At 34.5% G+C, this 26,922-nt stretch overlaps 2 pseudogenes across 1 annotated transcript; one reads left to right on the top strand and one right to left on the bottom strand.

The window, feature by feature from the left end:
• The first annotated feature begins 15,705 nt into the window (after positions 1–15,705).
• LOC144347578 (uncharacterized) lies at positions 15,706–18,218 on the top strand (annotated as a pseudogene).
• A 385-nt stretch (positions 18,219–18,603) lies between these two features.
• Positions 18,604–26,760, bottom strand: LOC144347577 (uncharacterized; annotated as a pseudogene). Its single transcript, XR_014930546.1, has 11 exons — positions 26,470–26,760; positions 25,912–26,061; positions 25,470–25,556; positions 25,149–25,263; positions 24,227–24,823; positions 23,916–24,068; positions 23,624–23,824; positions 23,040–23,270; positions 22,602–22,881; positions 22,240–22,448; positions 18,604–18,974 (listed from the first exon to the last, which is right to left on the bottom strand). The product of XR_014930546.1 is annotated as an uncharacterized LOC144347577 (transcript).
• Between the last annotated feature and the right edge of the window lie 162 nt (positions 26,761–26,922).

Here is a 26,922-nt window from a genome sequence, read left to right as displayed (position 1 = left end):
TACTGTCAGCACATGTGAACATCTGCTGATATAGGTTGCTTTCAACTAACTTTTACTGAATTTATCGACTTTTAAACTGCGTGTTTCTATATGCCAACAACTGGGGTAATATTTACAAATACATCTACCAAACTTGAAATCACTTTGCACAACTTTGTAATCACTTTGCCCAACTTTGCACTGTGCGTTTAAAATTTAATCTCAGTATGTGCCGATGGCATCAACAATGTGTTATTAAAAATATTCAGGAATATGAAAACTTTCCTTTAATTTAAAAAAATAACAAAAATGCTACGATTCTCTACGATAAACGATTGACATCACAGTCAAAACGAATGGTGGGACGTTGCCTCATGACTTTACCATGTGTGATGAATGAAAATAAAAAAAAATCCAACACCTTGTTTCCAGAGGTAGTCTCCCATGCAACTATTAATCACGACCAGTTTTGCTTTACTTCAGACATTGGGCTATCAACTAACCATACAGCTGCATTATTTATTTGTAATTCCGTCTAATTGGCGGCTATTTCATGTTTGGGAATGTTTTAAGGTTGGTATCGCTTGCACTGAAAACTTCTAGAATTGACCTATGACCTCTACATGCTCCGAGTAACACTACACGAATTTAAAGCCACTTTACGAAATATTTATCCACATTTTCGAACTTTTAACAATGAGACATGTTAATATAATATCACAGGTAACAATCCCAACTGAATCTACCAACTTTTCAATCGCTTTTCACAACTTTGTAAGCAGTTTGTCGTCGATTTTTCGGTTCGCTGTTGTGATGTTCTGCAGATATTTGTGGCATTTTCGAGACGTTTACTTAATGTTTTCGACATTTAACTGCGGGGTTGTCATGACATTGACTTAGGATAAACATACAAGCAACTCCACCAACATTTCAATCGCTTTTACCAACTTTACACGCTGTTTTCGAACATTTTACGGTCAGCACATGTGAACATCTGCTGATATAGGCTGCTTTCAACTAACTTTTACTGAATTTATCGACTTTTAAACTGCGTGTTTCTATATGCCAACAACTGGGGTAATATTTACAAATACATCTATCAAACTTGAAATCACTTTGCACAACTTTGCAATCACTTTGCACAACTTTGCACTGTGCGTTAAAAACTTAATCTCAGTATTTGCCGATGGCATCAACAATGTGTTATTAAAAATTTTCAGGAATTTGAAAACTTTCCTTTAATTTAAAGAAATTTCAAAAATGCAACGATTCTCTACGATAAACCATTGACATCACTGTAGAAACGAATGGTGGGACGTTGCCTCATAACTTTACCATGTTTGATGAATGTCCTGTATAGTCTGGCGCGGAAAACACTTTTTTGGTTCAGTGTTAGTTCAACTGATTGTAAATATGGAAATACTTCCTCCAGACGAGTTATTTCTTCACATACGCTCTTCCCAAAGATTATGACATGATTCAGGTACAATACTAGGGAGTTTCACTGTCGCTCATGCAGCACAGTATTTCTCAACTGCTCCACCTGCATAATCTAGATTAAGTCACAAATGCTGAATTAAGTTTTTCATCTTTATCCATTTCCTCCTGTCAGTGCCAGACGCCATGTTTAAACTCATGAACTACTGGGAACCTGACAGGTTGTCTAAGACCTCATCAATTCTCAGCAGCAGATGTGTCTGTAGTGACAGCATTAAATTGTTGATAATCATAACATAATATCGGTAATCCGTCCTTCCTGCTAACAAGAATTACTGGACATGCTCTGAGACTACAATGGTAATTGCCTCAGATGTTGCTAGGCATCTTAATGCATGTATGAATAACAATTAGCACTAACCCATGTTATTGTTCGCAGCAGAGAGTATACCAATGGCCTTGCAACTACACACCCTGATATAATTGTTACCGATTCTTGTCAATGCATTCTGCAGATGAACCCTCTGTTTTTCCAGTCACAGCAAAGTACGAACTCAAATGTAAGTTTTTGAGATCTTGCAGATTCCCTATATACACCATGGCAATATCCATAACTTCATCTAGCGGTATGTTTGCCACTAATAGGTCTACTTCTGTCCCATACCGTCCAACTTGTACTTACCCTTGACAAATCAGAAGGGATAAAATCACATTTAAAAAAAACGCAAACATCCCTTCAAACGTTTAATTTGGCGACAAAGCACATTTTAAACATGCATTTATTATACATTCATTTCAATCTTTTAATCCTAGTCTGCGAATCCAGCAAGTTGGGCTCATATCTAAGTGTATAACAAAAAAACATTTGAAATGCATTTATTCCTTACTTTGAAGTCATACAGACTTCCTGTTGGTTAATATTGTGAGTTACAATATCAATAAATGTATTATAAGCATTGTATTGCAGAAATTGTATTATTTTCAAACTTGCATTTTCATTTGAGGCAGGCCATTATAAACTTGGGGGAGAATATAATAGGATGATCAGAGCACACAGAGACAGTTTGAAAAAAAATAAATAAAAATGTTTCTTAAAGAATATAAGATTAAAAATAACATTAAAAGCAAAAAATCTAAACCTTTGAAATAGTCAACACGTGGATTCTGAATTCTAAAAAATGAGCGAAATGTTGAAAAAAAGTGAAAATTTACATTCCAAACAAATTAATTAATTCGGGTAATAAAATTGATAAATAAGTTTTTTTATCTACAAAGTATAAATATAAATCCATTATACAGTAGAACTATCGAGTCTATATTTTACCTATGATCCTATGTAAATGTCACTCGTACTGGGAACTTCATGTGAAGGGCTGTCATGTCATGTCACAGATAACTAGTTTGCGCCGAAGTAATGAGATGTCACAAGCGTGTTACTGCCAATAACTGGGAATCTATTAATTTTCCCATTGTTTTCACCCAAATAATTAACCTGCGTGGACCACGAACACTTTCCGTAAAAACACGGATTTATAAAACTTCGTTACAATAACATGGAATCATCAACTGTTATCTTCCACCGGATTTAGTGTGCTAGGGTAAAGGGAATTCAGTACGTTATAACGTTAAGCTAGTATCTGACGATATTGTACTCATAACTCATAACGTTTGTCACCATTGAAACGATTCAAGTGATGGATTCATGGTGATTGCAAGGTCAATTAGAATTATCATCATTTTCCCCGGGTAATTTTTACTGACCCGTAAATGTGAGCGTTCAAATATATGTCGCCGTTTGTTTTCCTCTTTCTCGATTTATGTTAAATATATTAATTACCATTTTCATCAAAATTTTGAAATTGTGTAAACTGTAAATACCAAACTATACACGTTTTATTTATAAGATATATATTTACATCCCATTGTTGATCTTGGCATTGTAAGTTTATTTTGACTGCAGGGTTCAGCTGATGTATGTCAAGTCATATTCACGAATTGTATTAATGCATCAGACTGTTAGCTACACTGTGGTGTCAACAAGGTGCATCAAATACCCATTAAATGGGGGAGAATTTATCTATAAATTCGTTGCCTTAATTTACAAAAAATACATATGGCCAAGGACATCTCTTTTTCATGAATTGTGCACTTAAAACATTGAATTTGTATTCTTGGATTAAACAGTGGAAATAACATACCCAACCATAGATCTTGGGAAATGTCTAAGAATGTACAGAACAAATGACTGACTGACAAAACAAAAACAACGGATAAGTACACTAAGCTACTTATATGGACATGAAGTGATGTTTGAAAAGGAGTGAGCACATCTCTTCTAATCATTTCCTTTGTTTTAGCTTGCTAATTACCGCTTAAACAAAACCCATGTTTGAAGACAACTTTCAAATGTGGCCAAAATTATGAAGTCAGTATTGTGTTTTAAGATAAACACATATTTTTTTTTTGCAGACTGCCTGACAGATAGGAAATAATGGGCAATATCATAAGCAAGGCTATTAACCTACGGAATTGTGGGGACACGCTTTTTCGAGGCATAGTACTTTGAAAATGACTTGGTCTCATTGAAACTGGGTAGTGAATATTTAAGGCTTCATAGTATATGGCTGTACACAGTGCATTTAGGACAAGACAGCCGTAATAATTAAATTTCAATAAACTCATTTATTTTAATAATATTTGTTTTGTAATAGAGTGGATTTTTACCAATAATAATTTTCAATGTTTGTTCATTATTCTCAGAAACCTGTACACACAATCCAATGAATGAAGTTGAACCCCTTCAAAATGCATTTATACTAAGCCATATATAGTGAAATGCATTTTAAATGCATTTATTTATAACATATCCCAGCAATCAATGGCTGCGCCATTTTTGAGGCATTCATATTTCATTCCAAATTGACCACCATGATATCTTCCTATGTCCAATCCAGCTCAATTTCTATTTTATCAAGACGTTCTCGTACACGTCTCCATGACAATATTTGTCCACCATTCGCACATGCCTGGTTACTTGCTTCCTTGTTTACTGCTTCTCTGTCATTTTCAGAAATATACCATTGCAAATATTGTTCTTGTTGGCGGTCGCAAGTCTGTCCTGAGTTTTCACATCCATTCCAGGTTACGCAATGTCACTTAATTCCCTCATTTTTTGTGTTCTGCCGTGTTCTTAACTCTGATGTGTACGTACTGTTTGTATTACACCCTTTAAACAGATAGATTTCCCTAATCTCCTAGTTATTTAAGGTAGCAGGATAGTTTTTTTTGCATGGAAAATGTAAACACCTATAATCGGAATAAATTTTACAAGAAACCATACAATCTATATATGTTTGGAAAGCCCTTGACTTGTACTTTTCTATTATTAATATTTTGTGAACATTGTGTTTGTTTTAGCGTCACGTGATTCTGAAAATGGGGCGGCTGATAATTAACTAACGTGAATACATTTTAAAATGTCAGCTCTACGGTCAAGCATGCGGCCAAAAACTTTACACTGTTTTGAAGCAAGGGTCATGAAGTTTAAATCCGTATTTCTATTTTTTACATTAAGTTTGTTTTCCTCTCCGAAAATAAAAAAATTCAAGCACGTTTTTTGGTGTTGAAGTTAGTGTATATCGGTGGTTTGCGTGAGGTTTGTGAAAATATGCGATAGAATTTCGCAAAAATGTAAATACGGATACGAAGCCAACATATTCGAGAGTACGAAAAGCTAAACGGCGACATCGTAGCGCTACTCACTGAAACGCCATTTAAAATTAGGTCAACGGTAATTGCCAGAAACCGAACACCGAGAAATCGGCACTTTTATGATTTTAAACTTCAATCGACGTTAACTCCCGTTTTACCAGCAAAATTTATATGGGCTAATAGTAAATAAATTACTTTGAAGGTTGTTTTCAAGAAAAATCATGAATCAACATTTATATCTGTAAAAAAACAGTATTTTTTGACCGTTTTCTTTCACGTTGTGGAGTTTTGAGACGGTCTATGCTGATAACGAACGGTTACGTCATTCATTACAGCTAGGATTATGCAAAGTAGGCGGTTCTGTTTGCAGGTTGCAAACAACACAAATACTACACTCGGCAGTTGAAGTGTTTGTCAACATAGTGTATTTATTTTTGGACCGTTTTATTTGCAAACTTATTTTCTCGAGTATTCCACGAGTTTCAAAGTCTTCTAGAGACAGAAGAACAGACTCCCGCGAGCAAACTTGCGTAGAATACAGTAGAAAATTAAATGGCGGCTGTCGGGTAAGTTCTTTTAAAGTATGGATTTGGGAAAATGTAGTCAATTTTCAACACGAAAATATTGTAAATCTGCTAGCCGGCGAGTCCGTTTTTGTTATTTTCGGGAGGGACCTTTTGTAGTGTTCGTGCAAGTTTAGTTTTCATTTTACCTGGATAAGCCTAAAGCGATTTCGAAGAGTACGCCGCCCACCACACCCAAGTGTTCGTCTTACAGCACATTTATATACACTCTTTTTGCAGGTACGACGGACTTTGGTCTGACTTTGGTAGCAGCTAAATTCAAGTCCATTATGCTCGCCAATAACCGCGCTGCATCACGTTTTAAACTTGCCACTTTCTTTCCATGAAAAGTCACAGCGACTGCGGATTCTGGCGATCTCGGCGTAGGAAGCTACCGTAGTGTGGCATCCCAACAGCAAGTACATTGCGGATAACAACTTTTTTTTTCCGCTCATGATAAGAGTGATCAATCACTGTCAAGAGACTGTAATATTTGTTTCAATTGACGACTCTTTCTACGTAATTCGACCAATGAAAATGCAGTGTTCTAAAATATTGACAGACACTAAACAACCCCACGTGGTTTGTTGTTATGGCTATGAGAAGGCTACGAGGTGTCGTTTTGTTGCCGCGAACTGGCCACTTCGGTCGAACTTTTCTGGTCTGTTTATATTTTCCACTTCCGTAATGAATGCGTCGTCGGCCTTCTTGGGAAACATCCTTTACCGGGCCTTTGTAAGTGCCGCCGTTGAGGAAACAACAAACTGCTGTGAATACCAAGCCGCTAATGGTGGAGTCACTGAACAGCAAACTTCAAGAGGTGTTAGCTTGAGAAGCTAAATGACGAATTTGATTTTTTGGACGAAGACAGTGACCCAGAATTTGAAGGTGAAGAAATCACAGACGCCCTTCAAGTATTTGTGAATGATACCGACGAACATTGTAGATGACCAAATGAAATGTACGACTGTAAACGTATTGCCATTTTTATAATTCATTGTACATGTGGGATTATTTTATTTTTATTGGCATTGTTAATTAAATTATTATTTTGGAAATGAACGTCTTTGCTTGCTCCTTAGAGTGTAAATATACGTCGAGGAGATCGTAACAATTGCGCCGTCCACATGAACAAGGCCTTTTTCCCATGATCTGGTCATAAAAAAAATCTACAACTGATTTCCCGCACAATGGTGTATCATTTCACGCAGATTGATTGTTGCAGATTTAAAATAACCATTTAGAACGTAAATTCCTCTTCCCAAAATATATATATATAAAAAAAAAAAAAAAAAAAAAAAACTACCATTAAACGGCCCAAGCGAATTTACGGCAGAATCCGGCAATACGTTGGAGTGATATACTCACGTACCTTTTTGTTTATTCAAAATGTGTTGTGTTTCAAAAGTTATTTTTTGTCTTTGCTGTACAGCTTCCTCCTCTCGAAACGAAGCAGTGCACATATCTTATCAGCTGTGTGTAAACTACAAACAGATATCTTATCAGTTGTTTGTAAATAGCTTAGCCTCAGTTCAGTTATGTTTGTTAGGCATGAATATTAATGAGAAGTACTGGTGGGGTGTACACTGGATAAACAAAAACTTGGGTATTTGTTTGCACACAAGAAAAAAACCAAGATATGTACAAGATATTATTTTTTCAATAAAGTAAATACACTAATGTATGTGGCATGCCTTATGGAGCTATGCTTGTGATTTTCACAAAAAAATGAGAAAAGTGCCCAAAAAACTATTCTGCTACCTTAAGTTACGCACTTTATGGTTTTTTAATTAACTTTTGACTTTTTAGTCCCCGTCGGACGTAGTGAATTGGATGTTTCTAATTTGGGCAGCTAAAGGGTATATGTGTTGAGTTTGGTTGTATATATGTTACTGATGCTCAAGCTGGTACCATACAACTAATTACGCCAGTAAAACGAATGGTTAAATTTCTTAAGAATCTTGGTCTGTTTTCCAAGGCATTTTCTGTTCACTTGACCAATCAGCCTGTCCCCAAATTGTCTATACAACAATGTATCCACTCTTAATGACTATCTATTGAGGCCAGAAGATGCAGTCAGGCAATCAACAGGGTTCCGGGGAAATACAAATGGGCCAGAAGGAACTGTTTCTCACAAACTAGGTTATCTTTCTCAATGATAATTTAGCAGTTGAGAGAGTTACAGGATTTTATAAAAAAAAAAAAACTAATGTGGAATACAGAATAGATCTGTTTGACTGTACAGGCTGAGAAATTTCATGCTGTTGGCCACTTCAAAGAGCAGTTTCCAACAGCTTTACATTATGCCAGAAATCTGCCCAATACAGTTTATGAAAGTTTAAAGAGAGTTGTTCCATGGGCAGAAGACTATTTCATAAAAGAAACCTCATATTACCCAACCAGTACTAAAGTTATACCTTTGTATAATTTCCCAAAATTACATCAATCAAAATCAATGAAACGAGCTACAGGTATAGATGTAAGAATGGGCTATAGAATATGGAAAATGTGTGAATCAGAAAACAATGAGGCAGGAAACTACAACATTCAAAGCTGCTATATTACCACTGAACATGAATAGAGTATCAACAATTCCAAAAGAGCAAGTAGTATTTACAGATGTCACTGAACAACCACATGTTGAGCCTAATATACATGATGGGAATATCCATTCTGAGAAGAAAATGCCGACTGGTATGGGGAAAGAAGATTCCGATGGGAAGGGATTCTGAACAATAATCAGAATATGACACGGACACAGACTCCGAGTCTCATACAAGAACGATAATAATAATAATAATAATAATAGTTCATTACACAACTGTAATTTGTTGTGGACACAGTAAAATAAAAATAGTGTAAAATAAGGCAACTAAAAATAACTACAAATTTAAAAGTTCTAACAACTACAAAAAATCAGAAAGTAATAAAAATACAGTAAGTAAATCAAAGTAAATTTTCTCCCTACCCAGGGGTTTACACAGACGGTGTTTTATATATGGTATTTTTTTAAGATATAGAGACAGAGAAATGTTATTTTCCATTATTTCTAAGAACATTACGTCTTTGTTATTTTCAGGTAATTTTGCAGTTTTTCAGGACGATTTTTTCTTTTATTTTCAAAATGTGATCAGCTCACAAGAAAATGTTTTTCATCTTCAATATCGCTTTGATCACATTTTACAGATTCTTTCTGCTGCTTGTAGTTTTGGTTTTCTCCTTCTCCCCAGTTCAATTTCCAAAATGTGATCACTAAGCCTGAATTTTGATAACATTCTACATAAGCTAAAGTTATTTATTACATTTAGATAATTTTCAAGTTCATTGTTTATTTTAAATTGTTTATATGTCCTAAGTTTATTGCCTTCATTTTTTTCCTCTACTACTAGTGGACGGGTTTAGCTGCTCCTTCCAAGACTGTTTGTATTGGTCTTATAAATTCACTTTCATGATGTTTGATAACTGGCTAATATTATCTACATTGTGCTGTTCTTTTGCTTCCTCCAGTTTCTCGTGACCATTATATTTTCAATATGTTTTATCCACTTTTATGTAATTGCTTTGTTTTCATTCAATGCACATTTTAGAATATAATTGTCAGCAAACATGCTAAGTCTATACCAATATTTAATTTATTGTTATTATTGTTATTGTTATTCTAATTGAAAATCTTCCCATTTCTGCTCTTACACCAACAGTTGGTGTAGTATTAGGCGGTAAAACTGACTACCCACTTGCTCTAACATATTGTTGTCATTAGATATCTTGTCAGCCCAAATTTCAGCACCATACATTATGATTGGTGTTATTAACTGGTCAAAAAGTTTCAAGCATAATGAAGTTGATGCACTTACATTTATGAGAGCAGTAACCACACGAAGTGGACGTATGATAGAAGTTCGGTAGACTGGTTAATTGCCCAGATTGTCAATTACGGACAAGGTATGAATAAATATGTTGATGTCAATATTGTTATTTAGTGCCCTCATCGTGACAATTGTACCGTTAATCATTATAAGCTACAATTCAGATACATTTTGTTCGTGATCTGTGAATTGACAAATTTCCTGCGAATTGTGATTTACCAATTTTAATGTCTGTGAACTGTGATATGTACCCCTCCCCCCTTAAATGTTGTTTTCAATTAGTTTTCATCAAAATGTAGCCAAATGGCGGCTATTTCCGTCAAAACCGAATAAATCACAGTTCAATCCATGTCATCAAACGTTTTTTGGACATAGGGTTGAAAACATCATGAAATACAATAACAGAATAAACATCATTACTATCATAATTACTAAAGAATTAGTATTACCGTAAATCAAATAAGAGTTTTGATGATGCAATGTCATACTTGTCAAGTAAACCAGTCAAATCTATTATGAATAAAACAAATTTAGACGTATTAGGTTTTGAGTAAAATAAACTCGGTAGATGCAATGCATTGTGAATGTAAGTACATGAATGAAGCTATAACCATTGAATTGAACAATTGAATGAGAACTTGTGTTCAGGGTCTTGTCTGTCAATATCGGTTCTTTGATATGCCAAGACCTAGTGTCAGGCCTTGTACTAAAATGATTCATTAAACTGTTGTGCATATTCACATCCATTTGTTTTCAACAGCCTTTGGTCAAATTTTAACCAATTTTGTCTTCCAAACAACGAAACAACATTTGGACATGTTATTAGCACTTACTGGGGCATACCTTAACCAATTTAATTCAAAATTTAGTCTTTATACCTTCATGCACATCTGCAGTTAATATGCTAAATACTATCCCAATATTCAAAGATAATCTGACTATGCTTTTAAGTGTTTGACAAAGACACTGGAACATGACGGAGTCATTGACAATGACTTGTTAATTATAATTAAAATGTAGGCGTGAGTCATTCCCTACACTTTTGGAAAACAAATAAAAAAATGAACCAGTTTAACCAAACCATGAATTTAGAAGTGGACTGTTGAAATTCTTGTTTTGAAAAGTACAAACACATTTAGATTTTCTGCACTACTGTTTGTACAAATGAGGTGAAACTTGTAATCGATGTAATGCCTTATTGTGCAAAATTATCCTGGGCTATATGTCGTGTGTGAGAAAATAATTGTACTATGAAATATTCAATGGGTCACACATATGTGTTCGTTTGTTTATTTACGGTCATGTATGTCACATATGTCCTTTTGAGGATAAATGAATGAGGTCAACGTACAAAGGTCATTTTTATACCGTTTGTCTAGACTATATTCAAAATGGGTAGTATCATGCTACACATTGCGTACTGGCGTGGGAAGATTGTAACTTCCATCATAGGAAAATGCAAACATACTTCACGATAGCGTGGGAAATTACAAACTAGTGTGGGCGATAAATCAAATATTGTACATGCCTCCATTCCCGTGGCAGTCATGATTATTCGAATAGATTCCCCAATCCACGTCCATTAAAATACGTGAGGTGTGCCTTTTTTGTGTCAGTTGTCATGATTGGATCGGTGATTTGGAACAAGGCAGATCGTTAACGCTCAGAAATAATAACAATTTATTGGACGTTGGAGACCAGAACATTCGTGTATGCGTTATCGTGACTTTTATATAACGATAAGGGAGAGTACAGCGTTATAGTTGTGAGTGGGCGCTAATCAGCATGGAACGGGGTAGTTCACACACGCACACACGCACACACTGTCGAAAATATTGGCCTTGCATATGGTAATAGCTATTCTTCTATGAGCACATTAACTTTCTCTCTCCGGAAAAGATGAAGAATATGGTAGCTTGGTGCATGGCATCGCTATGTTCTATATGACACTACAAACAATTTATCTTTAACACCCTCAGTTTTGGATAATCTTCAAGAACGGCAGGGAAATATTCATTGCAATGAAGCAAAGATTCCGGAACAGCCAAATCAGCCTTAGAAAGATCACCCCCCAACAAAATAACCAGATGAGGTGCCACACAATTTCTGTTGAAAATCACATCAGTTTGTTTAGGCACATAATATTACGTTGGTGATTTGTTATCATGATGACGTCACTAAAACTACTGCGCAACGATACTGCGCATAAGAAATTGTCGTTTGCTGCACTGGTGCTGTACCAGCCACTTTAACCCTTATAACATCTATCGTTTTGAACCAACTCCAAAATTAGCATTTCTATATAAGCAAAAGGATATATTCATAGATATTTAAAAGGGAAAGTTTAGGCAAATTTGATTGTTTACTCTGAATTGCAAGACAAAAAGTGTATGTCCTGGTTTGTTTGATTACAAGCTACATTAAGACCAAACATAAACAAACCAAAACGCATGTCCTGTCCACCCAAAACAGAATTTTGATTTTTTCCCCCTTTTTATTCAATATACACTAGCTGCAAATTACTCTGTATTATCACATTTCAATACTTTTTACTGGTAATCTAAAATGTGATTAGTAAATGGAAGATTTGGCTGACTATCTACTGATTGTCATCTTAGATTCTTCAAACGTAAACAACCCAGGTTGAATGAACAAATAGTGAAACATTCAGATACAAACACATCTCAAAAGCAAAACTATAAATATCATAGTAATAAATTAACAGAATGGTATTGTACTTCATATATATCTGTTCTATTTTTATAGAAGAACCTTCCCAAATAAAAAACAAATTCTAAAATTTAAAAATATGAGAGGTAGTCACTAAACCATGTACTTTCACACTCAAGCAAGAGAATAGACATGTTGGTGAACTAGCCTTGCACTGTGAGTGTTTTATTGTTTACACTAAAGTTTTTTTCACAAATAAAAAAATTAAAAACAAAGAATTGCAGACCACACTTCTTTATATTTATTAGTGGGCAAGCCATGTTTCCACATACAAAAATACCCATTATATATTTCTATTTAATTTATTTTATTTAAAAAAAAATATTTTAGAGGCAATACAACGACTAGATTTGGTGTCACAGTTTGCTCCCAATTCATACTGGAATATTGCCAGCAATAATTAATAAACCTTGTTCAGAAAACCATTTATTCCCGACATCATATTCAATGGCTAGTTCTCAGGATCTACAACAGTAAATAAATAAACAGAAATCATTTTGATGCGTGGTTTTTAGACGACACTGCCATATCGCACAGATATTCAACACCACCATATCGAATTTGGATTTGGCCATACCATTTCAAGCTGCAGGGTGTCTAAACAATGACTCAACAAACAATAAACACATCTCCCACCCACAACACAAATTTTAGCCACAATTGAACAACCAAGAAAGCAACAAATATCATGCTGCATCTTGAAAACAACGAGATACCACATTACAACCAGTCATTACAAACATGAAATCCTCCACCCCTCCCAGTACACCCTACAGCATTAATGGTTCCTATACTCATTTGCATCTATGTACAACAAGCTTAGCCAATAGATGCACTTGACTCATCAAACTTTTGACCAACCACTCATTCTAAATAATGTGGAGTGAGGGCGCTATTTACTAAGGAGAGGAATCTTTTAAACGAATTAAACAGATCTAATATTACAAGCAGTGAGTATCTAGTTATGCTATAATTACAGACGGTATACAATTCACTCACCTGTAAACATACTGTGGCATGACTTATAACTTGTTCCTATAGATTTGATAGCCTAGGCGTAGTGAATACGTGTATGATATACGTCTCAGATATTGAATTTGCTTTACTTCTGAAATTAAAATAAAATATTAAAATTAATTCATTACAATTACAAGCAGTGAGTATCTAGTTATGCTTTAATTAGAGAAGGTATACAATTCACTCACCTGTAAACATACTATGGCATGACATATAACTTTTAGCCCTAGGGGGGGTCAGACTAGCCATCGTTGAAATCTTTTAAAATTTGATTTCACAGATAGTGATTCAGCTTTAGTTCTGAAATTAAATTAAATTATTAAAATTAATTCATTAATATTACCAGCAGTGAGTATCTAGTTATGCTATAATTAGAGACGGCATACAATTCACTCACCTGTAAACATACTGTGGCATGACTTATAACTTGTTCCTATAGATTTGATAGCCTAGGCGTAGTGAATACGTGTACGATATACGTCTCAGATATTGAATTTGCTTTACTTCTGAAATTAAAATAAAATATTAAAATTAATTCATTACAATTACAAACAGTGAGTATCTAGTTATGCTATAATTAGAGACGGTATACAATTCACTCACCTGTAAACATACTGTGGCATGACTTATAACTTGTTCCTATAGATTTGATAGCCTAGGCGTAGTGAATACGTGTACGATATACGTCTCAGATATTGAATTTGCTTTACTTCTGAAATTAAAATAAAATATTAAAATTAATTCATTACATCTGTTCTATTTTTATAGAAGAACCTTCCCAAATAAAAAAAAATTCTAAAATTTAAAAATATGAGAGGTAGTCACTAAACCATGTACTTTCACACTCAAGCAAGAGAATAGACATGTTGGTGAACTAGCCTTGCATTGTGAGTGTTTTATTGTTTACACTAAAGTTTTTTTCACAAATAAAAAAATTAAAAAAAAAAGAACTGCAGACCACACTTCTTTATATTTATTAGTGGGCAAGCCATGTTTCCACATACAAAAATACACATAATATATTTCTATTTAATTTATTTTATTTAAAAAAAAAATATTTTAGAGGCATAACAATACAACGACTAGATTTGGTGTCACAGTTTGCTCCCAATTCATACTGGAATATTGCCAGCAATAATTAATAAAGCTTGTTCAGAAAACCATTTATTCCCGACATCATATTCAATGGCTAGTTCTTAGGATCTACAACAGTAAATAAATAAACAGAAATCATTTTGATGCGTGGTTTTTAGACGACACTGCCATATCGCACAGATATTCAACGCCACCATATCGAATTTGGATTTGGCCATACCATTTCAAGCTGCAGGGTGTCTAAACAATGACTTCATTTGGACTAGGTATAGCATTTTCTAACACGTCTTGCAGGATATACATTTTATTGGTTTTTGTAGTGAACCAATCACTTATGTATTTTGTTTTACAACTGGGCACTCATAAAGATAATCCCCACATATTACAGATATTGATGTGAGCGTAGATTTACAAGCAAGACATTTCATTGGTTGTTTTCTGGCAGCTAGCTTGTAGGGAACTGGGTGATTAGTATAGTTCAATGTATAGTAAACAATCGCTAGTGACAGGAGACTAAAGTTCAGCCTTCAAATACAAATACTATACACCAACACATTTTGCATTGAAATACGTGAACAGAATTGTAAATTATGTGTGTTGTGAATTGTTGATAGATTTTGGAGTTTATTGTACGAATGATTTTCCCTGGCTTGCAAATATGCTAATTTCCTTGCTGATTTAGAAAGTTATCGATAATTGTCTACTTTGAATATTGATATCAAATTTATTGCTTTCAGATCAGGTATGGGAATTAAAAATTTATTTGGTGAACTACATAGCGCTACTAGGCCAGTTAGACTGCAAGAGTTTAAAGGGAAAACGCTTGCACTAGATGCATCCGTGATTCTACACAAAGGATGTTGTGATTTGTGCCAGAGAGCCTGTGATGGTCATACCAACTGATAGGTGATATTATGCATATCTATATGATAAATTGTGGATGTAGATCACAAAATAAGAAATTTAGGAAGCTATTTTGATTTAATTTTGCTAATGTGCATCTCATTTTGGTTTCATTATAGATATTTGAAGTACTTTATGAAAGTTGTGATGAATTTAAAGACATTTGGAGTCATCCATCTGGTTGTCTTTGATGGTCAATCATTTCCAGCCAAACTAGCCGAAAATGAGAAACGTAGAAAGTGAGTAGCAGCAGATTTGTGTTGTGATTTTATGCATTTATTCAGACAGTTATGATTCATCCACTCTAAAATTGTTTTCTTTTGTTTTTTTTTTAGATGCCGTGCAATCTCAGTAAGAAAAGGGGTTGCATTTTGGGAGCAAAAAATTACAGTGATGCTCAACAAATGGTGCAAGCAGCAATTAAGGTAAATGTAAATTATTTCTATCATATTGTTTCAATAGAAAAAATATAATTTAATGTCAATGGCATTATGACAGCTGATGTGCCTCAATCTGATTTATTTTATTATGATTTATTACAGTCACTACGTGAGCACAATGTTGATTACATAGTAGCTCCATATGAAGCAGATACACAGATGGTTTATTTGTGTAAAACTGGTGTGGTGGAAGGCATAATAACTGAAGATTCAGATGCAATTGTGTATGGTGTTTCAAAGGTAAGTTATCTTTACAAAATATGACTATATTCCTGAAATTCATACCATAGTGTTTGAAGAATCAGTTACTAATCGTACTGTGATTTTTTATAGGTTTTTACAAAGACTGACTTTGATTTTGGAACAGCACGTTTAGTGGAATCTGAAAATTTACATAAATGTGTCAATCTTGAGAATTGGTCAATTACAAAGTTTGTATACATCTGTATATTATCAGGCTGTGACTATTTACCATCAAAGATGAGGACATTTAAGCTTCATGGTTTTAGGTGTGCAGTGTATTTAATTTTTCAGCCGAGTGAAATGGAATACATTTTGGCATAGTCCAACTACAGAAATCATAAGGCTCATGCATGTGTTGTGGCAAAAAATTAAACGAGAACTATAACTGAAAGCTGTATAATAGTAGGTCTATAATCAGTCGGTAAAATTGTAGATGTCTTGTAGCAGTTTTTAACGAGGCAGTTGAAAATTGTGTCGTGTTTTAATTTAACATTTTCTATTTATTTTCTAGGCCATTGCAAGGATAGGGATCTATCTCAATAGAAATGAATCTATTCCTGACAGTTACATAGCTGATTTTACAAAAACTGTGAACACTTTCAAGTTGCATTTAGTTTTTGATGTAAAGACCAGGACCATGGTTCCATTAAATCCACATAATTCTTCCTCTTATCATGACATGCCGTATGCTGGAGAGTATCCTTTCAGTTTCATGTCAACATGATATAAAATAACAATAAGATTTCATTATATTATTATAAATCTGTCATTGTATCGCATAAGTAACTGTTTTGCAGTGTTGCACAGGTAAACTATAGCCTACTATGGAAATAAAAAAATAAAGGTTGTAGCGTGAAAACTACAATAAATATTGCTATTTTACTTGTTTCTAAGCATCTCAGACAACGTGATTAGGTCTGGATGATGTATTATAAGTTTATTGTGTGCATACTTGAAAGGGTGTCATCTAGAAGGCACTGTCACTAAAACCTTTGTCATACTCCCAATTTTGGGTACATTTTGAAGTGAAATCCAAATGAGAATTTTTGTCAAAGTATTCGATAGAACTGGTGTTCTTCATTGTTGTTGAAGTACAAAATAGTTTGTATTGATTCCTTAACTTGACACGTAGAGTGTTACCTCAAAGTGTAGCATTTAATTTGGCTGTTGGCAACTTATCAACAAAAACTTTATTGACAATAAATATACACCACCTGCTATGTACAACAAGGAATTGTAAATGCATATTTTTGTCAGTAATTGGCATTGTATGAATCGTTCAGACCTCAACAAGATTTATGATTAGGGGGTATTGACCTACTTTATCATAGCGCCCAAAAACGAGAGTTAATCACTCCCAAAATAAGCTAAGGTCAAATCAATTTTGGCCTATAAAATGGATGCCCTCCCAACTCTGCAATAAACACCCTATCTCTGCAAAACATTGAGTGATTTTTTTTATTATAGGAATTTACGGAATTTGCTGCAACAGTTCTGGAGGTCAATGACAGTATAACATGGACAATCCCATGTTGCAAAGTCATAAAATTGAACCTGACAAAAATAAAATTTAAAACAAATAATAATTATACAAACCATGAAGATGGATTGATTCAAACAGCGGACCACAGATTATTATTGTCAAATGACATGAAGATTACCTGCCTTGAATATTGTCTTGTTCTTATTGACAATAAGGAGTATGTACTTTATTGGAAGTGGAACTTCACGGGTGAAGTGTCTGACTTAGAGTCGTTCTCTAATTTATCTTCAGATTACAATCCCTCCGAATCTGTATTTAGTGACTTTTCTGATTTGGCATTATCAGATGATGCCCAGAGTCCAACAATACACACGCTTCCTTTTAAAGTCATGGGTTCTGGGTATTTCTTGACGAAACAAGCCATACTCGAAGAGGGTTTTAGAAAGATTGATACTGGTGACTCAATACCAGTACGTTTAAGACCAGACCCAGACAATTCATTTGGTTTTCAAGCCATTGCTGTAGATTTTGATGTTGGGTTTGGTTTTGCAGAGGTGGGTTATTTACAACGAGAATTGACAAAGTATGTACACCCTCTTTTACAAGCCAATAATATAACTGATGTTGTTGTAGATAGTATTAAATTTCGAACTACCTGGCTAATTATTGGTTTTATGCCAAAATAAGTATTACACGTACTGGCAGTCAGTGGGAGGCAGAAGTACTTCGGGAAAGTCTGACAGTTAGATAGGCTATACCGGTATATTGTATACATAAATTTTTATTTTTGCAATAATTTGCTTTTAGATTTTTTATTAAACTCCTTTTTCTATTATTAGTTTGTTTGCTTGTATTAATCTTCTGTTAATGCTTCAGTAGTGTCCTGTTGACAAAATTAACCCCCCCTCTACAAACAGGTATGCTTTACTGCAAAATGACTAATTTTCACTGGGTTTAAATTTCGCTGATTTACTATTTCAGGCATATTCAGTGGGTTTTATCATTAACATGTGTTCTATGCTAAATGTTACATATTACCCAGTGAATAATTAATCCTTTTACAGTATGTTGAGGGGTTACACCTTTTACACTACTCTTTGAGTGGTGGTGAAATGTTTAAAATATCACTCATGCAATTTTTTTTTCAATAAAAAATACATTATGTTTAATGTCTCCTTTATACATAAATAGACTTAACAATTTATATAACTGTATGTGGTGAGAGTAGTCTCAATTCAATCTTGGTGGTGGTAGCGCTTCTGGCAAATTATGAAATTGCGCTCCCACTTTTAATGAACCACGCTGAGGTACAGATGCCCTATTGGCTTGAAACACTCCAGGATCTGATCTTCTGTTTAGGTTTACTTTATCTCACCGCTCTCCGCCATGTTTAGATGGCTGGTTAAAACTTGAAAGAGGACCAATTGTGAAAAGCTCATTTGAACCAGTCCAATAATAAAACGGCAGATCAGGATCAACTCTTTTTGAAAATTCGTTGCTTATTTTTCTGTAAAAAAAAGCAGGATGAAATTAATAAAAATAATCATTAAGGTAGAGATGCAGTTTATTTTGCAAATTTCACGGCATTGCTTGAACATCTGTATTCTGTGAAAATTTGAAATAAAAATCATTAGTAGAACTCTGTTAAATCCAATGGCAATGTAAATCAGCATATATTTTTACTTGACTATAAAATATGCAAATTAGCTTTAGTTTTTTTTTAGTGCACATCCCAGAAAAAAATAGCTCCTAGACGCTTTGACCTTTTCTTTTAAAATTTTCACAAATGATTGACAACGTGCATCTTCAAAACTCTGTCGGAGCATTGTTTTTGGATGAACAGGCAACTAGCCTGGGTGTTAATTTGTGCATAAACTTGAGCTGGCGCACAGCAAAATTGACAACTGGTAGACAGTTTTCAAGACGACACTTTCTTCATAGTAAACGGATGTATCCGTAAACCAATTTTGACAGGAAACAGAAGCATGGTTTAGAAGTTAATTTTTTTTAGACCAATGAAAACATTTTTGTGCATATTTCAAACTAGTGTCCATAAAAAAATACAAAATTAATACAATAAGCTTTCCAAAAATATATAGTTTTGTGGACAAGGGAGAAATCTTGGTTGCCTAATTAACTAATTACAAGCCATGCATGGCACAGTCCCCGTTAGTTATCAAATTTGAGATATATAGTTATGTTTATAGTAATATAGCTGGAATATAACCATGTCAGGAATATGATTTTTTTAACATTAAAATGATTGACATTTGTATCTGATCCTCAAACAAGTACTTGTCCATATTGAGAGATAATGCTCTGGAACAGCATTCAAAATCAGTCATTTTGAATATATATATAAAACATGATGTATAACGAATATATACAATTTGAATATAATCAGTCAAAGTATTTTTTAGATATAATGGCTCTAGAAGCCCAATCATTAAAACAAAATGGCCGACAGTCAGCTATTTTGAATCCAATCTGAAAATAAAATGACATGCATCAGGAACCTGTAATGTCTAACGTGTGTTATAAGTTTGAACAAAATCCATCCATAAATGCAAGAAATGCTTGATATTCGAGGATTTTTTTAGCACAAAAATAGCACACTTTGAAAAAGATCATCAAACCAATATATCCGTATATCTGTGACATGATGTATAATGAATATTAAAAATTTTAACATAATCAGACAAAACAAGTCAGACATATGGGTCTGGAAACCCATTCATTAAAACAAAATGGCCGCCAGACAGCCATTTTGAATCTGATCTGAAAAAATAAAATGACGTGCAACAGGAACCCGTAATGTCAATGTATGTACCAAGTTTGAACGAAATCCATCCATATATGCTTGATATTTGATGATTTTTTAGTACAAAAATGACAACCATTCGGCCATTTTGAATAGGATCGTCAAACTAATATATCTATGACATGATGTATAATGAATATTTAAAATTTGAACATAATCAATAAAAAAAAATACTGGAGATATGGCACGAGACCACATTGATTAATACAAAATGGCCGCCAGTCGGCCATTTTGAATGTTATCTGAAAAACAAAATTATTTGCATCAAGGTTCCAATTATTTGCTGGTCTAATGTATATACCAAGTTTGAGCAAAATCCATCTATAAACAGCCGAGAAATGCATATGGTTGCTTTTTATGATTTGTTAGCACAAAAATGGCCGCCATTCGGCTATCTTGAATCAGATCGTAAAACAAAATCATGTGCATCAAGGTCCTATAATGTCCAACGTATATACAAGGTTTGAACAAAATTCATCTGTAAACAACCGGGAAATGCTCGATTCTGATGATTTTTAGCACAAAAATGGCCGCCATTCGGCCATCTTGAATCAGATCATGAAACAAATTGACGTGCATATGTATGATATCATGTATGATGTATGTGTGAAGTTTGATTGTGATTGGTCCAGGCATTTCTAAGATACAGGTCCGGACGCACGCACAGACGCACGCACGCACACACGCACACACACACACACACACACACACACACGTACGCACGCACGCACGCACGCACGCACGCACGCACGCACGCACGCACGGAGGTCAAAACATAAGTCCCCGTTTTCGGACTGCGTCCGAACAGGGACTAAAAATACCTGTCAGGTAAACTGCATCTCTACCTTAAGTTGCCACAAGAATAAAATGTGTGAGGGACAGCTCTGCTGCTGTTAATTTTGGCCCATACAGAAAATTAGTTTGAATGGCCTTGGCACATCCAACCTTGTCTATTTTTATTCTCCGTTCGGACATGGTTCTAAAACGGAGACTTGTGTGTGCATGCGTTTGGACACGGTTCTAAAACGGAGACTTGTGTGTGCATGCGTCCAGACCTGTATCTTAGAAATGCCTGGACCAATCACAATCAAACTTCACACGTACATCATACATAATATTATACATATGCAGATCAATTTGTTTCAAGATGGCTGAACGGTGGCCATTTGTTTACTGAAAATCATCAAAATCAAGGATTTCTCGACTGTTTACAGATGGATTTTGTTCACACTTGGTATATACATTGGATATTATGGGACCTTGATGCAAATTATTTTGTTTTCCAGATATAATTCAAAATGACCGACTGGTGGTCATTTTGTTTTAATGAATGTGGTTCTAGTGCCATAATCTGACTTGCTTTGACTGATTGTTTTCAAATTTTAAATACTCATTATACATTATTGTCATAGAAATACAGATATATTTGTTTGACAATCCTATTCAAAATGGCCGAATGATGGTCATTTTGTGCTAACAAATCATCAAATAGAAGCATTTCTGGCATTTATGGGTGGATTTCGTTCAAACTTGGTATACATTAGACATTACAGGTCCCTGATGCACCTCATTTTATTTTTCAGATCGGATTCAAAATGGCTGACTGGCGGCCATTTTGTTTTAATGAATGGGCTTCTCGAGCCATATCTCTGACTTGCTTTGACTGATTATGTTCAAATTTGTAATATTCCATATACATCATGTTAGATATATACAATGTATTCAAAATGGCTGATTCTGTTTTAATTAATGCTGTTCCAGAGCAATATCTCTCAATATGGACAAGTATTCGTTTGACAATCAGATACAAATGTCAATCATTATAATCATATTCCTGACATTGGTTATATTTCAGCTGTACACAAAACTACATATCTTAAATTCGATAACTAACGGGGACTGTGCCATGCTTGGCTTGTTTGTTTTGATTTGTAATGCGTTTGTATCTTACCTGTAATTATCTTTAAACGTTTTGTGATCAAAAATCCTTACTAATAAAGAGTGCATTATGGAAAAAAATCCTTAGATGTTCCAGCTCTTGGATGTTCAGGAGGTAACTGACGAACCCTGTCTTCTGATCGTCTTCGTTCTGCACTTTCAATATTGGCAATAACGCCAACTATGACTTCCCTCGTCATTCATCTTATACCTTTAATTACCCTGCATTAAATACAATTTGATAGACTGCAAAACCGTGATGTTAACCAACAAGAGCCTTCTTTTATTTTTTTAAGTTTAAGTAGGATAGAAAACAACTGAAAGATTATTTTTATGACACGTGGGTTACGACTATAGTTATGTACGAGTGTTTACCTGTTGGGATCCATTGTTGAATAATCTTTCATGTAGACATGCCAGGGCATCCAATCATCTAATATATAGTTCAACATATCATGATTATATGCAGCTCTCATCTCTTCAGTTAACCCACGCCCATCTGTTGCTTTATGCCAATTAGCAATAATTTGCACATAAGACCACTCAGCATGGTGTCCTTCTTCCTCAAAAAAATTCGCTACTGCAGGGGATAGTAATTATTCAACGTCCACAACACTTTGCTTGCGTTTACCAGTCAATGCTGTGTAAGTGAGGCCTGTAAGATTAAGTCAAACCTTTAAATAGATGTGCAAAATCAAACTAAGGTCGATAACATTGATTTTCCTCCACAGCATTACTTCAACATTCTATCTACATAACAGTATCTAAGGTTGCAATTTCGTACACACGAGGAATTCCACCAACAATTCTTACCTGTGCTAGGACCGTTTAAAGCCTTAACAAAATGTGCAAGGTTGATATTAGGAACTGATCCTGAACGAGTACATTGTCCTATTCTTTTCATCTAATGTCCATGGTCTTCACGGTCCTGGTGATATTCATTGATATCTTCATCATATTCTGGTACATACAGATGGTGAATGAAGTCAATACCATGATGTGCCCACTCTCTTACTTCCAACCGAAATATATATATATATTGTGGTAATACCAGCAGCATGCAGACTAATATAGCTTCATTGTAAACAGTATGTTATAAATATTTTGCAAGTAATCTGCACCATACTAAGAAGCAGATTGAAGATACAGTCACAAATTGAATACTAGTTCATCTGATGGTGATCAACCCAAAGAAATGTACATAGTAAAAAATAGAAAATAAACCAATCTGTTAGAAGCTCACCAAAGATACCAAAAAGATGTCAAAGTGAAAAATTAAAGATGGGAAAATCAGTAATATCATAAAGCATCACTTGACTTGGACAAAAGTGAAGCTCATTTTCATACATGTGGATGTTGATTAGTGCCTACTCTGTGAGACGAAGGGTTAAACAAATAAAACAATGCTGAGTCAGTTTTTAAATGAATATGCCTACCTGGAACCGAAGGTCTTGGATCATATGAAGCTGGAAATAATTTCCGTTTCAATATATGTATTGTTTGATCAAAGCTGCTATTATTATTTGCCATAAATTCAACAACCCAAATTACATCTTCAATGGGTACGGCTGGATGGTGAACGATTGGTCTTGGGATATCTATACAATTGAATCATAGATGACAATTTATGCACACCCATTTAATCAAAGGTGATTTGATTAGATGGACAATACATTGTAATTCACCTACCAGCATCAGTTTGTAGTGTAAACTATTTGATGATAGTGGTAACTGGTGTTGATCTGGACTCCATTTTGGCTTCCATACTTAATTGGATGATATAAACTGGCCTTACACTTCCTTTAGTGCGTAGGGAATTGAATTCACCATCAGTCACAAACCCTGCAAATAAATCATACAAACAATGTATTAAAATTTTAACATTGTGTTCCATTGTCCATGATAACAGAGGTGAATAATTACTTAATAATTAATATCCCTGGCTATATTTCCATATTGAAGAATTATTATAACAATTTAATTGATATAGAACAACTTGCCTACTAACACCATTCCTAATGCTTTCATAGCATTTTTCAGTTCATCTTTCAGTTCTCTCATGTAGTTGTCAGTTATAGTTCGAATAGGTAGCGCTCTGACTGGCACAGTATATGGTTTCGTATTCCTCATTTCATCCGATACCATAAAAAGCAACAAATGTGAGGCAGCCTCCTTCTTTTTCAGAAATACACCCTTTGTATATTCTTTCATGCCATTTCTGATCTTCTTCAATGCATGGGGTATGTTACAGCTGGGTACTGTTCCATTAAACATGCCAATAACCTGATTTACAGAATTGCTAATTTCTTTGCAATTCTCAATGAGCTTTTCATAACCTTCAATATCCTATGCTAATGCAGACAGACTGTCTTCAGAAGAATTCATTTGTTTTTCCTTCTTGGCATAAATAGCTATTGATGATAATAATCCTTTCTGAAGAAATATGCAGTCTTCAACAAGCTTTGCGTTTAGACAATTCAAGTCTTGTAAAGTACTGTCTTTTCTCATTCCAATTCCCATCCCTTTGCAGAACAATAACCTGCCATCATACTCAGCCCTCAGTGCTTCAAGCTCACCATTGCCGGTGTCAACATCACCTACACGACGCATTTAAATATTACTTGAAAAATGCATTTAATGGAATCAATGAATGACAATAAAAAAAATTCATGCAGCTTCAATATATTTCATCTTTATATGAATATATTACTACATTGTATCTAAAAGCTGAAAGAATGCAAATCTAAATAATTTCACAACCCCACAATGGTGTAAAAAGGAATGGTTACTTAGGTACGTCTAATATGATTTTATATGATGACCCATGGAATCGCAGGTAACTTGTAAGGGTGTGATTATAATGAAGGAAATACAGTGCCTATGAGCAATATAGTGCATGAAATTTAAGCAACACAAACACACCTGTCCATACACTTTTAACAGATTCCCTTAAACCAGCTCGCATATCAGTAGCATCAGCTTTTATCCACCATCTGCCATTTTTAATTTTCTTTTGAACATTTCTCAAAACCTCAATCTGCAAGTAAAATGGGTTCAACAAAAACTGTATTGGAAGGCATTTTAACATAATAACAAACAAATAAGTCAGTGTCAAAACATCTATATTATACTAATTTTCAACCAGAAAAATATAATTTGTCTGGAACAATCAATTGCACTCAATATCATTCAAATCCAGATGTAACTTCTGAATGTAGTTTTATACATGTACATTATACAAACCTGAATGGCTGTATCTTTACTGAACCCACTCTTACCAATACGTCATGTCAAAGTACTTTTAGATATGCCAGCTATATTTACTTTAGCCTATAGATTGGAAACAAACTTGATTAGATACACAACATGCTTAATTTGCAAATTGAGTTTAAATTAATCATAAACGAATCATTTTAAAAATACAACAGTGTACCTTCACCAATTTTTGTGTTTCCATTCAAATTGCAGATGTCAATTTCAAAGTAGAGTGATCACTTCACTGGCCCAAATCAACCCCCCAAAACGCCAATTATCTTGGTATGTTCCTACTTCATACCCTTTTTAAAAGGAATTTTATTAGCAAAGATACCTTGTTTATCATGACATAAGGTATTTTAGGCTTCCAGGCTATTTTCAAAAAGCATAACCTGAAATCAGGCATTTGTTGAGTAGACAGTTTACATACCTTCAATGGGTCTCTTTCTTTCCTACCACACCTTCTTGTCTGAGGATAAATGCCATGCACACCTGACATATCACAAATATTAGCATCATCTAACTCTTTCTCTTCAGCAGAAGTTAATATTCCAAATAAAGTTTTCACTGAAGAATGACCCTATTAAATAATAAGTGGAACATTGTTCGGTTATGATACAAGGTTATTGATATTGCAACATATTGAATGAAAAAAGTACAGTGGGAGTATCATCCGGCATGCAGTGAAGGTCCACGTGACAGTGTACTGTAAGAGTACATGATTTGCTTTATCTTCACAATGACCTTATTATTATACATGTTTTGGTGTAGGTTGCCCAGTCATCTTGGAAATATCTTGTAATTATACCATAATTCAATACAGTAGAATGTAAATGCCCCATGCAATACCAAAAACATGGAACTTCCTTATTGAGATACAACAACTGATGTTTAATAATATAGCACAATATCCAGAGTAACTCGCCAGTATCATCCAGTGACAACTTAATAACCACACAAATAAAATAAAGTCCAGTAACCAATTTACCTCTTTTTCAGTAATATCCAGCTCAACTTCATTTGCATTATTGTCCAGTTGAGAATCTTTTACATTACCATTTGAAATATCTAGGTTTCTCTGGTTACTAAAATTAAGCTCCATTATTTCCCATTCCTGATTGATGTCATTTTCACTGTGCCATTCAATATCGCATGATTTCATTGCAGTAGCAAGTATATCTGTATCCATGTCCTCCACATTTCCACTGAATGAAGTGTCACGAGTTTCACTAACTTCAGTTGTATCTGATGCTTGCATTTTCACTGGAATCTGCATAATTCCACATTGGTCCACAATGAAGAGACAACCACTTGTTGCCGAAATAAGTATACATTGTCTCCATGTATTGTTGATAAATTTCTGGACACTTGCACTGCTCGGCATTATCAACAGCAAAGAACTTAATGTTGTATGCCGACATTGACCAGGGCATTCGGTCAA

The sequence above is a fragment of the Saccoglossus kowalevskii genome, chromosome 9, assembly GCF_978046115.1.
Source record: "Saccoglossus kowalevskii chromosome 9, keSacKowa6.1, whole genome shotgun sequence".
NCBI lineage: Eukaryota > Metazoa > Hemichordata > Enteropneusta > Harrimaniidae > Saccoglossus > Saccoglossus kowalevskii.
The sequence above is the reverse complement of the archived record's forward strand: the minus strand, read 5'-3'. Positions and strand labels throughout refer to the sequence as shown.